General features: G+C 38.2%; 1 long non-coding RNA gene across 1 annotated transcript in view; it reads left to right on the forward strand.

The window, feature by feature from the left end:
* LOC106856455 (uncharacterized) overlaps positions 1–16,780 on the forward strand; it is a 62,786-nt gene that overhangs the window by 15,059 nt on the left and 30,947 nt on the right. The window lies entirely within an intron of this gene.

The following is a 16,780-nucleotide window of genomic DNA, read 5'->3' on the forward strand; positions in this document are numbered from 1 at the left end:
AATGTGTGAAGGAAAGTCAAACCTGTGCGAGGCAGAAATAGTCTATGGGAGTAACTTGATAGGTCATTAAATTTCAAAGAAGCCATTCAATAAAATTTGGGAAGTAACAAAGGTTAAACTAACATATGAGTAAATTTGTATATCAATTTATATACAAATATTCACATATAAATTTCCATGTAAGTAATTGTATACATTTATTAGAAATTAAATAAAATCTAATTGCACAAGAACGTTGGGAAATATTTGTTTTGTTAAAACTTAGAAAATGAGAAAAAAATAGAAGAGATGTCTTTGTAGTACTTGGAAATTGACAAGAAAGACACAGTAAAATCATACTGACAACACTGAAAAACCTAGAAACACTTATATAATATAAACCACAGTTTGAGACTACAAATTCTCAAAGAACCCATGCAAGAGATGGATTTTTGCATGCACACCACATATGTGAGCGGTTAGTGGGTCAGGATCTAAGAACCAAGTGTTTGGCTTTATTTTTTAATAAATCATGTAAAAAAAATATTTGAGGAAATAAATTTGCAGAATACCAGTTCAGGAATGCTAATTACTAAGAGTTCCTTTATGTACTCCAATGTGTTAAAAGATGAATATTCAGTGGTTTATTAAGTCTATGATCAGTCATGTCCAAAGAGAAACAACTATTGTGGAAAGGAAGACAGAGAACATCAGTACTGAGCTTTTTATTTCGACTCCTTCAGGAGCTAACCTGTCCTTGAAGTCATCCCAAGAACAAGGCAACCCTGTGTTTATGACTGTAGGGGACAGGCTGGGGCTGGAGTGTTCTCAGTGGCAGCTGGGGCAGTGTTTGCATGTCCCCCATCACAGGAGCTGCCTGAGCTCGGAGCCAGGCACAGGGAGTAGCTATGACCAGTTACCCTTTGGCCTTTCTTCCTTCATGGGCAGACTTTTCCTTTTTCCTCTCTTCCTTCAAGGGCAGACTTTTCCTTTTTCCTCTCCTCCTTCAAGGGCAGACCTTTCCTTTGGCTCTGTCTCCTTAGCTGTATTGAGTATCCCTGTGGCTGCCTTTCCTCAAGCTGGAACAAAGGCTTGTCTCAGCCTGCCCATAAAGAAGTGATCCAAGGTCACAGGGAATCTCACAGAAAGGAGTGGAAATCCCAGTGTCTGAGCCAATGTTGAGAAGTGTTTTCTTCAGGCTCCTCCCTTCTGTAAATAGTTCAGTGCATTTGAGAATGAGCAAAGGATATTTGACTAATCTCTTATGTAAGTATGTCCTCAGACCCCCTTGTTATGCTCTTGCAGCTAGTGCAGTGGTTTTAAGGGAGGAATTTGGCTTTCTCTTCTTGAGGTTACATTCCCTTTTAGAGCATTATTTAAGTCCTCCTGCTCATTGTGGCTAAGCTGAGAAGCATAATGTTAAATGCACAAGCTCATGTCCCAGTCAGTGTCTGCTTTGTGACCATACTCCTTTTATTACATTTGTCCATAATATTATTCTGTTTGTTTTCCAGTATGGAAAGTGACAAAAAGAGGCCTTTATCCTACATTTGCCCATATGGACTCCATAAGCCACACTACGATTTTATTATTTCAGTAACATTGCCAAGTGCTATAAATAACCAAAGCATTTTGGGTGTGACATTTTTTCAGGACTTCAGACTTTAGGTGCCTGCTTTTGGTTTCTTTCCCCCTATTCATGACAACTCTTTAAATGGTTAATGGTTCAAGCCTTGAAAATACAAATCCTGTGTCTGGGGAATGCTGTGATTTTTCTCTGTCTCAGGGTGATAATACAGAGATTTGCATCTAAGATAGGGATGCTTCACTTGTGATGCCTTTCTGTACCTTGGAGCATGTTCAGGCTATGTGGCTTCTCCACTGAAGTTAAGGAAACATAGTAACACTTTAAATTAAGGTGATCTGTATAAATATTTTATTATTTATACAGCATTCAATAATGTGCTTGTAAAAAAACTTGGGAGTATGCATTGAAACAGCAGACAAACTATTTGAACAATACTTACATCTTAAAATATTGTTGTAACAGCTTATCACCTTGCTGTGGCAGCATTTTAAGCATTTATTGATGATGCATTTTATAACATGCCTTACAATAAGTTATTAAAGGATGTAGTGGCACCAACTAATCATTTCATAAACATGAATAAACCATTTATACAGGGCACCTTAATTTAAAGTGCTTGTAGGAACTTGCATAAAATGTTTTGAACAGCTGACACGCAGTATTGGTGCTTCACATAGTGCCAAAGTGGTGTCATGTCCTGGTATGCAAGAATCTTATGTGGGACTGGAGCTTTATTGCTTCCAGTGATGGAGCTGGGAACTGCACAGTAATTCCAAACACAAAATGTTGTAAATCTCTTCTGAAAGAGTGTACGAGGAAGTGCATAAGCAATATCCAGAATCTGGTGACAAATAATGTAGAAGCATGTTATTGCTCATTCTATATTTAAGGGAAAAAGGAAGGAAAAAACAATCTATTTGCTTTAAGCAATAATACACCTGTGTGTAAGAAAATGCTGTTCAGAGATAGGGTATATATTTAACTCCTTGTCAAGCAATTAAAAATTATGATGATGATGATCAAAATTCAGTCAGGAAATATATGATCTTTACACAGATCAAAGAAAAAATATCTATACCATCAAAATGGAACTCTGAGGTATGTAGAAGGTGACTGTTAAGGACAAAATTTGTACACAAATACTAAAATAATTCTAGAAATGAGAAGGAGATGTCATGCGATTAAAAATCATATGAACAACACTGCTACATTTCTTAACGTTGGCTTTGATTTACTAGGAGCATTTAAAGCAATGCTAAAAAAAAATGAAGTCATACCTTATTCCCCTCCCCCTGCAGATATAGATTTTATTTGACCTATTGCTTTTAAAACAGAATGGCTTAAAAAGCGCTCTTTACATGATAAAACTCAAAGACAAAAGAGAGAATGCAAATCATTTCTATATTACATATATGTTGCTCCATTTGGCAAAATCAAATTAGATCTTTTCATCTCCTTACTGTAGAACAAAAACAGAGCAATATTATGAAATTTTGCAGGGCTTTATTTCTAGGCGTCTTTTGTGTCCAGTCTTTTAAACTCAGGTTTTTCTGCCTTTTTTACTGACAAGCCCACAATTTTCAGAAAAGAAAGCTAGCATTAATTAAGACAGTGCCAGCTGTAATTTTCTTGGGAAGTAAATTTCTGCACAACTAAAGGTTACAGAGACCTTTTCACTGTCAAAATTTACTACAGCCTGTGAATGTTAATGTTTCTAATGAAGACATGTTCTCTGTCCCTGAACTTAAAAGTACCCTGAGAAGAAGGCAAAGAGAAAAAAAAACTCTATTTGACGAATGTATCTGGAGTCTGTGCATTAATGCAGGGTTATGCCTGCTGGTGCATATTGTAATTATAGTGTTTGGATAGCCTTGTTTTCTAAACAAGGAATATTGCTATAAATTGGCAATTTTGCATGAAGAGTAGGCTTGTAGTAGGTGCCTTATGTTACAAATAAGACAGTGGTATAATAAGCATTTAACCCATTAGACTTGGGGATGTTCTCAGCTAAGTCTGGATAGGAGCTGTAATATAAAATGTGGAATGAAAAGGTACTTTGAGTCTTTCTATGAATGCAGCAGAAGAACACATTCATTATCTTCTAATGATCATTGTACTTCTAATGATAATTTTTTCTTCATTTTAAGTGAAATCAGCTGCTTCTAAAAAGAAGTATCTGGGTTTGCTCCTTTTTCTTTTGCTTTGAAGCTGATTAAATAGTAAACTATATATAGTTATATCGTTTTTGTTATTTTGTCAATGTGCATTTTTTCCCTATCCCTACAGTGTTTACTGCCAGCCAGAGTGGCAAATAAAAAGAAAACTCAACATCACAAAAAGGATTATATTCTTAATTTTTTGTTGCTGTGTATTTTATGGGATATTTTATTTTTCTATTCTTTGTAGGTTTTTTTCCCTAAAGCACAATGAGAACCTTTAGGAAAAAAAAGAAATCTGCTTGTTGTCTTATGCATGAAGTTCTCAAACCAAAAACCACTATTGTGTGAAATTAATCTTGATTTCCCATGCAGCATTGTGGTCAATATGGGTAGGAAAAAAAGTAGCCTAATTCATGACTATACTGGTTAAAAATGGCAAAATCAGAGGAATGCAGGTCTTGCAAAATGTTAGAAATATGATCCTAATGATATGCTGCTAATATCCATGTTGAATGTTTTAAAAGTGGGGCATTAGATTGCAAACTGAGTGCTTTTTCTGCATCAGAATGTTTAGGTAGCTTTCTTTTCTCTTCCTTCCCTTCCCCCTCCCAATTTCCAAGACTTTGGAGCTGAGGTTTTCAAGACACTGAGCTTTACGGTCAGGAATGAGGCAGCCTCTAATATTTCTGGGGAGAAGTAGTGAGTATCACAGATTGCAAGTGGCTACAGCAATTCCATCTGAGGAGCAGAGGGACGTCAGACGTGTTTGTGTCAGGCTGTGCAGCAGGGCCAGGGCCTCAGAGTCACTGCAGGAGTGTTTTTGCCATGCTGTTGATTTATGTATCAGCTGCATTGATGAGGGTTGGTTCTCGTTCTGCCCATCAGCGTTAGGGACTCGGATGGAGCACTGGGACAAAAACGTGGGAAATCAATGTCCTTGTAAATATCTATATGGACACTAGGATAATCTATTAAAAGCCATGACTATCCTATACCAATGGAGATATCAGATCTCATTACACATCCAATCCCTTTTTGCAACATGTAAATTGGACTTCATTTTGACTCCCTCCCAATCCAACAGATGCACGTTACTGCTGAGCACCCCTTCAAGACACCTCAAAAGCATATATTTCATGTCTTCATCAGATTAATCTGCTACATGGTCAGGAGCTCAGAATAATTAAGATCTGTTGGCTAATAAGTCAATATAGGAGATACTGTAATTCCAGACAGCAGCCTAGTATGGCACCGTTATCATTCTTGGAGCACTGCACAATGAGATAAAAATGATGCAGTAGTGGCAGACTGTAGGCAACAGTCACCAGCAAGGTATACTGGGCAAATCATCTTTTTTGGGGGATAGAGGCGTGGTTGAGCAGCTTAAAAAGCCATGCTTATGTATATATAGGCTGTGGTGGGAAGAATTCTCCCAGGGTATTTGAGCTTGTATTTATGGATTGCACATGGATTTGCACAGATTTTTGTTACACTTAGACAAATCACCAGAGACATCATTATTGCCTTTTAAAAACAGCTTCTTTCCCTTTAATTTAAACCTGTTCCTAATTGACTTGATCTGAGCCCAAATAGTCCTTGTTCAAGTGAAATAAGTACATCACTCATTTCCTACTTGAATTGGTTTCAGATCTGACCTTTAGCTAAACCAGTGTAACTTGGTATGAAGACACAAGCCTTAAGCCTTAGAGAAAGCCTTGGAGGTAACTCTCAATTCCTTTTGTAAGCAAATACAGGTAAGCAAAATACATAAGTGAGCTGCCAAATGGAAATCGTGTTTGGAAACATGATCTGGAGAAAGTGCCATACAAAATGTTACTGAGGTAACCAATCCCTCTGCCCATCCGTGCTTGAGTAGCTGTCCAGTGTCCTTTAGACTATTAGATCTTGACAGAGATTATGGAGGAAGGTATGCAAGAAACCAGAAAAAGGTATTCCTAAAATTTGATAATAAACTAGACCATCTGAACTGCTAAAAGTTAATTGTTCTGTGTTTTACTATGAAATACAGGAGTATTAATAGCTTTTGTATTTCTTCTTAGGTAAAAAGCCTGCAATGTAATTGACTTCTGTCTTCATCAATTATTCCTGCTGATATGTTATTTAAAAAAAAAAAAAAAATATATATATATATATATATATATATATATATATATGTATATGTAAAATTCTAGCCTACTGTAGTAAGACAATATGCCCCAGTCCTTTTTTGGCTGAGCTTTTCCTCTTAGTAAGCAAAAAGAAATGCAGTACTGGGGTAGAGTTAGAGAAAGACAAGGATCTGTACAAATATAGAGTTGAACTATCCCAGTCTCCTTTTTTCTCTCTGTCTCTGGTACATCTAAAATATCATGGAGAGGGACAAAATATTTCACTCAAATTCATTTTAGTATATCAGGGACACCATCATTTTCAGAATAGAAAATCTGTTATACGAAAATCTCCTGCTGTGTTCTCTCTTAGATGCCCTCAAAAATAAAGATGGGAAATCAAGAGAAATGAAAAAAGAAAATAGGAGCCATCTATCCTGGTTTATTTTCTAGGGCTTTGTCTTATCACCTAAATTTCCAAATGGCACAAATACCTGGTTTTTAATAAAAAAGAACACTAGAAAATCCTTGTTTCATAGAGGGGGAGGGGAGAAATCTTTGGCAAGTGGGTTAAATATAGGTGAGAAAACTATTTCGACCAAGGCCAACTGAATAAACACTATTTTTTTTTTAATATGAACAAGTAATATAGGAGATTGGTGGAAAAACCAATTCATCTGAGCATATGGAATAGGCACTGTGGAGAAGGCAGTGGAAGGTACCATGGCCAATGCTATAAAGCCTAAAACTGGTGACTAAATCTTAAAAAAAAAAAAAAAAATCAGGTTACGATCCAAAAATCTTGGCATAAATTGAAACTGAGTCGCCATTTTTGAGTAATTATTCTTTTTGGTTCCTAAGTAATTCACCCCTTCAGCTCCTGAGTCCTTTTCTTTGTTGTCATATATGCAGTGAGGGACAGCAGCATGCTGAGAAGTAAAATTTCTTTCATGTAGACCCTGAAAAAAACAATGCAAATAATTTCACTGCAGTTCTAACCTTGAAAGAATGCAATGATAAATATATTCTGTATTTCCTGCATAGCTGAAATGCATTCAGTAGGCACAGCAGTAGTGGAAGGATGCTCAACAAGGCAGTTTAATCAGTGGCCATCACCCACTTCATCAAAGGACAACACACAGGAATGTGCTGGCTTTTGTGACAACTTTACACAGACTCCCAAGGGTAGTGAGAGCAGGAGGCTGGGCTGGAAGGCACTAGAAAAGATACGAACACATGCAAGGCTTCTGTCCATCCAGAACACAAACTTGGTGGGCTGAATGACTGTATTTTTTCCCAAGAAAAATAGTACTAGCTGAACATACTAGAAATCTTGCTAAAAAGAAAAAAAAAGGATAATAATTCCCTTAGTGGTCTTCATTAGTTTGGCACTTAGAGAGTGAGGTAGATCACAAAGCATTGACTGAAACTAGATGATGAGAACATGATTCACGAATATGAATGTGGGCACTGCACACTCCCTTGTGACTCAGAGTGAGTATTTTACGTGTGATTCATAAGGAAAAATAATTGTTTTATCAGATGCATTCCTTACTTATGGCTGGGGTTAATATTCAACTTATTTTAAATTGAAATTCAACTACTATATCAGCACAGTGATTTCTTCCAACACAGACACTAAAGAAAAGAAAGAAATTGCTTTACTCACAAACATGACACAGTTCTCTCCTCCACACAAGCTCATTGATTGGTGTTCTGCAGAGGAACCTGATGTGCTTTTTGCAAGGCTGCTGGTCTACGTTGTTTATTAGAAAAGATTTTTCGAGTTACACAAATAGAATCTGGACATACCATCCGTATAGGATTGTGAATCCTTGGGTCTGAGGAAGTGACAAGCATAGCAGGAGGTTGGTGTTGCATTAACAGTGACAGCCTCTGCTGTCTCAGACTGCCAGAGTTCAGATGGGACCAGACTGGGGAGCTGGCATCCCACCTCATGGACCATTCTATCTCAAGAGATGGATCAGCTAGTTCATAAAATAACCCTAACTGTTTACAATAAGGCACCTCTTGTCCATTTTGATTTCTTTTTCTAAGTCACTGAGGTATTTTTAGGGAATGCTAGGAACTTACCTTCAGCAGAAGAACAAATACTAAAGAGATTTACATTTAATGTTCTGGTCATATTACATAAATGTTCAGCAAAGATTAGGGAGGTTTCCAGTACAATTTTTCTGGGCTGTTTTGGCTATCAGAATGGTTGTACAGAAGGGTAATCTTCCTTGAGTCATTCTTTTCTATAACCACCTGAAGCTCCTTTTCATAATATGGACACCTGCTTCTCAGGAAATGTGTTAAAATTTAGTGAAACCATGTCTCCCAGCACTGAGTGTTTAATGTGAATTGGCTGGTGTGAGCAACCTGCAGTGTAAAACTCAGTGTGTATGAAGAACAGGTGGTGGGAAGGAGAGGAACCTATCCCTGAGCACCCAGAAAGGCAGAAGGAAGGCACCTGTGTGTGCACATGCAGGAGAGATGTGCTTTCCTGAGATTGCCAGGAGCTGCTTTGGTGTGAGGGAGCCCCCATTGCACCCCTGCTGGCTGTGGTGGGATAGGGTTTGGCAGCTCTCTTACTTCTCTCAGGGGATTTTAATATTTTCTGTTACTATTGATGTCTAGCATCTTTTAAGTGAATGTCACATAGAAAAGCAACTCTTTGCTTGCATTTTTACGAATTATTCAGTTTTTTTAACGGTTTCATTGAGGTTAAGTGTGGCAATGTTGTTTAGTGCTATATCTTGGTGATGGTTATTAGAAGATGCTTTTTCATAGTCAAACTTCTAAATGCACTGTAGTTTTATTCTTTCTTTGATCTTGTAAATAATCCATTGTCATTTGATTCTTGTTTTTATTTGGTTAATTGCACCACTCAGTGTTTTTGCAATTAGCTCAGTGTTTAGTTTAAAAAAGTCGGAAATTTAGTAACAAGAGCATGGGGTTTACATCCTCTCTCAACATTGTTGGTTTCGTTTTGTGGTTCCTTTTTGAATGTAGTAGGCTTGGGAAATCCCTGAGTGTTAGTAACAGCAGTCATTGCCTAGTAGAATTTCAATTCCCAGCTTGGAATCTCAAACTACCTGATGAGACTGAAAGCTAAATACAATGAAAACAGTGAAAAAAAAATAGAGACCATTTTTTATTATGCTGGATAATAAATGGAGCTGCTGGCAGAAAACCACCATGTAGTTACTGATGAACCCAGCTCTAGTGCCAATAGCAGTGAATTGAATCAAAGAGTGGGAGCTTTTGGAAGGCTTGAGGATAATTTTAGGAAAAGTGTGTTATAAGTGAGCTCAGAATTAACAGGATAATCTAGAACTGACCTTAGCGGTCAGTGTTGAAAGTTAAAAGGGTGCATCTCAGTACAATAGTGGGCTGAAGAATTCTTTTCTGGAAAAGGTGTCAGCTGCTGGGACAACCTTGATGTTTGCAGAGTTATTGTAATTTAGATTTAATCAGAGAGGATTGAAGTCTGCTCACAGAGGAAATGATGAATTTCCAGCTCTATGGATTTCTGCCCTCTAATTGTGATAGTTTTTGTCATTTGAGTCTCACTGCAGCATAAAGATATTGAATACTGTATGAATTTCCATTACTCAAATCTCAAGAATAAAGTAAGAGTTGGAAAGAAATGCCTGGGAGAAATTAACCTCCATCTTTTCTACAGAGGAGCTGGAGGCATCAAACAAGGCTAGAGACAGGTAAATGAGTAGCAAAACAATGTAATAGCATCAATATTTAGTTAAACTGTGTAATTCTTTGAGAGAGGATGCCATGGGTGCTAAAAGCTTATGTGGGCTTAAAGCAAGGCTTGATCAACATGGAAGAAAAATCTATTGGGGGTTACAAATAACATCACCACAACTGCCTTACAAAGTCCTCTAAGGTGAAAATAGCTGGAGGTTTGAAGAATTAATAAGAAAATGTCATATATATTTGTCCAGCTCTTAAACTTTTTTAGGCATCTGCCTGAATAGTGTTTTGGAAAGCAGAAAGCAGGGTAGAATAACGTTGGATCTGGCTCAGTAAGGGAGTTGGCATGAACACACTGCTGATAGTGATCTCTTCAAGTAAAACCAGTGATTTAAAATGTTCTACTTCTTTGTCAGACAGAGCATGTATCCACCCAGCTGGGGTGATCTCCTGCAAACAGCCCATGCATCTCCCTTTGCTGGACTACTGGATTTCGGTTTACATGGCTCTAACAAAGCCAGCATGAAAAAGTCCTGCCCTTACAGAGATCTGTTTCCTCAGTGGGACACAGCAAGGGGAGACTGGCTCAACTGACCATCCTTTTATTCATTGCTGGATCCAGCCCAGGGGTCTGACCTGCAAAGTTCCCTGCAGTAAAGGACTATAACAGATTGGGGGTCAAGAACGTCATCCTCTTTCAGAAGCCACTGTGATATTTGCAGTCATCAGCTAGAAGACCCCAGATTAGCTGACATGGGGTCGTCAAGAGGAGAAATGGTCTTAGGAGCAATGCAAGGGATGGTCCAAGGCCTGGGAAACATGCTTGCAAAGTCTTACAACCATCATCTGCCCCTAACAATGCACATCTTTGACATAATGTTCTTTTGTTTTTCTTTATTGGGACATCTAAAGGGGTGTTCTGGCTCAGAAGCCACAGATTAAACTTCAGAGGAAAAAAGGACATTTGCCTGTCCTCACTGGCCCAGTCCCAAGGTTTTTCTGTTTTATCACTGGGAAAAGCATTTTAGAAATGCCAGTACTGAGTGAGGGAGAGGGAGTTGCATTCATTTCTGCATATTATTTATTGGATTTTTGAAAACTGACGTGAGAAAAATGTTTACTTAAAGTATTTACTGCAAATTATATTGTTAGTGTTCTAGGACAAATGATCAGTTGATAGTTATTTTGCTGGCAAAAATAAAAAGCCCGGACCCCACACCTGTTTAGCTGTAACCGACAAACAAAACAATCATTCAATTGGAGTGAAAACAAACCAAATGTCTTGAATTTTCCAAGAAGATATAACTCCTCCACATAGCCCTAGGACAACATAGTCTGTTTGTTGGGAAGCATACTTAGCAGAGAGCTACAAATCTCTTTGCTGTGAGACTGAACGATTGTCATACATTTTGCTCTCTTTGTCTCAGTTGATAGTGTCTATAATACTATTCAGAGATAGAAAATTTGTGCCTGTCACTGTACCTGTCAGAAAGGAGCAATACCCTCTGGCAGCAACAGTCAACTTTATGGAGTTTTATTAGTCTAATGAATGAAAGCCCAGTAGCATGCCCTGTAACACTTCTAAACTTTGGATTTTAAAAGGAATCATTATTAACAGTGAAAAACAACTAACTAGCAGCTTGTTTTATGTACACTTTCTTAAAAGCTCCACGATTTTTTAAAGAAGAGATTAATCTACAGTAATTTGTCATCAGGCTCTGAGTGACTGCAGTATAATCCATACGACTGCAGAAGGTTCTGCAGGAAATTTGTAAACATAATGCAATCATGTGTTTGCATTTGTGACTCCAGAGTAGCTGGTAGCAGCTGTATAAACTTCTGTGCTCCTGCACAGAAGAGAGACTTAGTGTGACCACAGCTGTGTATTGTTAATTGCACGGGATGCTTTCCTTGGCCACTGTCTATGTTAATGACAGAATTGTGCACCAGTTGCTCTCCCTCTGTCTCTCTCTGATTCTTTTCTTCCTCTTAACTTTTGCTCCCAAAAGGTCGATAACATCTTATAAAAGGCCCTGGTTACCTTGCAGCACATCCTTTTTGAGCTCTAAGCACAAACACATTCAATAAACTGTGCGGGAAATGTTTCTCATTTACTACTTCCAGTAAAATGAAAATGAAATAGCAAAGACTGCTCTACATCTTTTCAAGGTCCTGAGATAATTAGTTTAATAAAAATTCACTTTTATAAGGCATGATCCAAGTGTGTTGCTATCTGAGGGAAACTCCTGCTGACTGCTGTGATTCGGGCCCAATGGCTTTTCTATGTTTTCTCTGTTGTTTTATACAATGTTAATTTTTCAGCTCACACAAGCTTATTTGCCAAAGAGAACAAAGAACATTTTCTGTCTTACAGTGGTGGGAGATTGCTGGAAAGAATACATCCAGGTAGTCAGATTGCTCTTTATGTGGTTTAGTCCACCTTGAACATTCTGTGGCATTTACAATTATCACTCTTTTCTGCGGGGCCAGCAGCACTCTTGATGCTCCAGCATCCCATCCTGCAGCAGTAGGACAGCTTCCCTGGGAGAGGGCTCCAGGAAGCTGATGAATCAATTGATGGGTCACTCAGGAAATAAACATGCGGGGCCACATGCTGTGATCTGTGCAGCTGAGATGTCAACAGAAGTTCACAAACACTTAGATGGGATGGATTCAGACTGATTCACTCTGAATGTAGATTGCAGTCATTAAGAAACCGAGTCTAATAAATTCCTTTACAACTGAGTGTGACACTATACATACATATTAGCATATTTAAAACATAATAATACTGTGCTGCCTTTGTGCCAGCACAGTTTCATCTGTTTGAATATTTCTGTCCTTGCAAAGAATATGCATTTATAGCTCTTCTCTGCCTACTGCTTGTCCAGAAACATTGAGCTGAACTTCAGTTTCCATAACCTGCAGCATGTGAATAGTCATCATAAACTTAATATTTGAGCAGCAGTAATGGATGCCACACAGATAAATAATGTTAGCACATTATTTTAATCAAGAATGAAAATATTACTTCCTAATTCTAGAAGAATATTTCTTCTCATATTGTTTGATTCCATTAATTCGATTTATTCTCTTTAACAACACATCTCATGTTTAGTTACAACAATGAGTACTCTCCCCCACATTAATAAAATACTAACCAGCTAATGTATTTTCTTGATGGACCACTCAGGGTGTGTCTTATCCTCTCTCTTCTTCCTCATGGTGTAATTTATGTGACATATTTAATTATACTGGACATCTCACTGTCACTGTTATGGCACATTGGTATGAGTGACTTGAGATAAGCCAGTTGTTGGTTTAATAAACTGGCATCTACTGGAAAAAAATTGCCAAGGCATCAACGTCTACAGCTTGTGTGAGAACATACTAAGTAACTACATTGCAAAATTTTGCTCTGCCCCAGTCCTCTACAAATCTTTAGTATCTTGCTAAGGGTTCTTTTCTCTCTTTCCTGCTGTTCGTTGAGTATATTGACTTCCAGAATCCTCTTAACCAACTTTGTTGTTATTCGGGGTTTGATTTGTTGTCTTTGTTTTTTGTTTTATATACTGAGAGGCACAATTCTGATTGAATACTGGTAGCCTCTACAATCTCGGCATGCATGTGTCATAAATTACCTTACTATAGATATATATCTAAGAAATAGGTATTCTCCTCCTTTTTGTCTCAATACTCTTTTGTTTCTACCTTATTTTCCTTGCTTTCTTTTTAGAACACTCAGCCCATTATAAAGAAAAATGTTAATACTTTAAAGATACTGTCTCAAAAGCTATTGCAATTCCTGCCTTTCCTAAAGAGGAATGAGCTTACCGTGGCAAAAAAGGGAAAGGTTACAGATTGCCATATTTACCCTTCTGCCAGAGTCTTACCCAGATTGTATGTGTTGACTAATGTCAGGCCTTAAATATTGGTGAAAATGTCTATATCCCAGCTCATAGTCTAATAATAGAATTTATCCCTTCTGGAAGGTCTTGTTCTGGGAAATCTGAAATTTCTACTTTTATGAAAACTGTAATTTTTCTATATTTTGAGCAGCAATATGTCATTATTGAGCTGACCCACAGACCTAGTATATTAGTAACCTTAGTGGAGGATTGCTGAATGCATAAGGGAAGAGATCAACTATTCTCAGTGAAGACAGACTCTGTACACTGCCTAAAGAAATGAGAGTGTAGAAGTGATCAAGGATATGTTTGAAAGAAATTACAGCTGAGCCGAGGAGAATTTATTTGCCTGAGTGTTCTTCCTCTTGAAGAGGAAGGTCATGGAGTAGTGAATTTTTGGAGATTCTCTCTATTGCTTTCAATATAGAATTCATGTTGTCTTACAGCTGTGGCTTGGGTTCACAAAAACCAACACCAGTCCCTTTCAGAAATTAAGAATAGTACAGAAAGAATGCACTAATAGCTAATACACCTATTGAGCTGAGAACACACAATGGAAAAAGCCCACAGAAGAACATAAATAGAAGATCTCCCAAGACACTCTTCCTGCTTAGTCAAGGCTTGCCTGTTCTGCTCACAAGCAGGGCCAAATAATGCTGCTTCTCCATCCTGCAGCTCTCCCTGTCCTATCCTGAAAGCTTTATAAATTTGGCTCATTTTCCTTTTTTAAAAAGAAAGTTTTCATCAAATCCTGTTTCTGTGCTTCATATCAGTAGATACCCCATTTTGCTTTCTATTCTTGCTAGAATTCTCACCCATTTCCTTTATTACTGTCATCTGAGCTACCTTTATTATTCCCCTCCCTTAACTCTCTTTTCCACTGCCCCTCTTTGAAACTCATTCAGAAAATTCCTGGCTGCAGTCTGAACATATTTTCCCCCTGTATTGGAGCCTTCCTCGTTTATTACACTGTCAGGGTAAAATTTTCCTCTTATCCTATCAGGCCCCAAATTCAAAGTTCTCATTGCACTGAGAGTTTTTTCAGGATGCATTTTTGCTTAGCTGTACCTTTGCTTAGACAAACCTGACATCATTGTGACAATATGATATTTGATTATAGTGAATTTTATTAATCAGAATTGGTTTTTCTTTTAAATATTTGGGTGGCGTTTTTTTCTGCAGTTTTTTCTTTTTAGAAAAATGAAACTTATGTTTTGTGTCTTCAAAGATTTTTTTAAAATGTATTTCACTTTAAGTGATGTTTCTAACTGCCCTTGTGGAGTGAGATTCTCAGTTTAGAGCATAATGTCTGGTGAAACAGGAGTTGTTCCTCCTGATTGCTGGACAATCAAAGGTAGGGATGGGAGAATTCACCGTGCTGGCACAGGAGAGTTATTCTTCTGATTTGTGAGAGAAATCCTGGATCTGAAGAGAATTACTGTGGAGCCAAAGGTGAGATGATAAATTTGCCTGTCTTTACCTGCATGCAAACTGTACAGGTTAGTACCTGTTTGAGGTACCACTTAAATGGACTGGGAAACTTTTTGTATTTGCATATAGTTTTTTTTAGAATACAGTTGTCTATGATAGCTATCAATTCTTAAGGCCAATGCAGATCGCTTATGTTTCATATCTCCTCTCTGTCAAGATAATGAACTTAAATCTGATTACATAGAAAAGTAGCTTAACTTTTCAAATGCACAATGATGCTCCTTATTAGCCACACCTTAAATCTCCAGAGTAGTCCTTTCTGGTATTCCCAAAGTAACTTTGATTATTCTGTGTGGTCTTTGGGCCACTGTTTTCAATTCAGTTGCCTGTATGGTGAGAAAGGTTCTATGTGGATATCCCAACCCTGGCCAGGCTGGATAAGGCCTGGTCTAGTGGGAGGTAGGGAGATTGGGACTAGATGAACTTTAAGTCCATTGAAACCCTTTAACATTGTATGATTCTATGATCTTCTTTAATCCTATAATTCTCTGCCTGGACAGAGCTGGACATTGTGAGAGAGAGATCCATCCCTGCCTTAGCTGTGACTGCAGGCTGCTACATCCTCTAGTCTTAATTTTTGGTCCTGATAAGTAAGGCAGAACAGAGTTATTACCCTGCCTGCCAAGGCTCCTGAGAGAGCTGTGGCTGTGGTTTTGTTGCAGTTTTGGAGGAGATGGGGACAGGATCCATACTAAGTCCTGTGGAATTGGAGACTCTTTCCTTGCTGTGGTGAAGGTATTGATGGAGCCCCTTCCCATCCCTGTCTCTGCTCCACACTGTTGTCAATCGATAGGGCTTTTTAGCAGGGAGGCCTCCTCCACAGTCACACAGCATGCTCCTAGATGAGCTTTGATGTCAGGTAATCATTGCTGTATATAGTAATAAATGATGTGTTTACATAACAGAATTCCCTTGGCCTTTGATATACTCAGACATGTTATCAAAGTGGTGCAATGACATCTTGTAGAATGAAACAATAGGAAAGTGCAGAACTGTACAAAGCGAGCACCAGCAAGCTGAGCCCAAATGTACATTGCTGTGCAATTATGTTATTTGCCCTTAGGGCAAGAACCACAGCTGAAGGAAGTTAATATCAATACCCTTATGAAGTCCTCAAGGAGTATTTCTGTGATGGACATGGCACTTATTTGACAAATCACTGCAAATCACTGTCATGGTACCTGTTATTATGGATAAGGGGTTTGAACGGTGGTTCCACTTAAATTTTGGGAATGAATTACATTAAGTTGTTTAATATCATTTGTCTCAAGTTCCTTGATACACTAAGTGTCTCAAGATGCTAAAGTGTTTTTCCCTTAAAGACTTTCTTTTCCCTGTGTCTTTCCAAAATTTACCTTTTTTTCCTTTCTTTTTTTTTCTGGCATGGCCTTGCACTAATCTAGGAGGACAAGTTTAGAGGCTGCCCATGTCACCTGGCTAGGTGAAAATAGTGTGTGTTTCATCTTGTTTCTCACCTTTGCTAAGGCTTTGGAAGATGTTGCAGTCCTTTTTATTCACCCAGGCATGACATTATTACTGGGAAATAGCACGTGTGCCACTATAAGCAGTATGTACTCAAGGTTAATTTCCTACAAGCATAATGATACCACTTTACACCAAAAATGATATTTTTGCCACATGAAGATATTCCATCCCCCCTCAATCATCTGCTGATCCCTGTTCCCTGGCTGAGCCAGGACTTTGACTCATCCCCTGAGTTAAGGGCTCTGCTCCAGAGGGTGGCATACTCAGGTTCTGATCTGATTGCAAGGGCCCAGTGTGGTTGTCAGCCAGTTGTTAGAGACCTTGTTTGACTCCTTCACCTGCAGCTTA

This window comes from Sturnus vulgaris, chromosome 12 (assembly GCF_052056855.1).
Source record: "Sturnus vulgaris isolate bStuVul1 chromosome 12, bStuVul1.hap1, whole genome shotgun sequence".
Taxonomy (NCBI): domain Eukaryota; kingdom Metazoa; phylum Chordata; class Aves; order Passeriformes; family Sturnidae; genus Sturnus; species Sturnus vulgaris.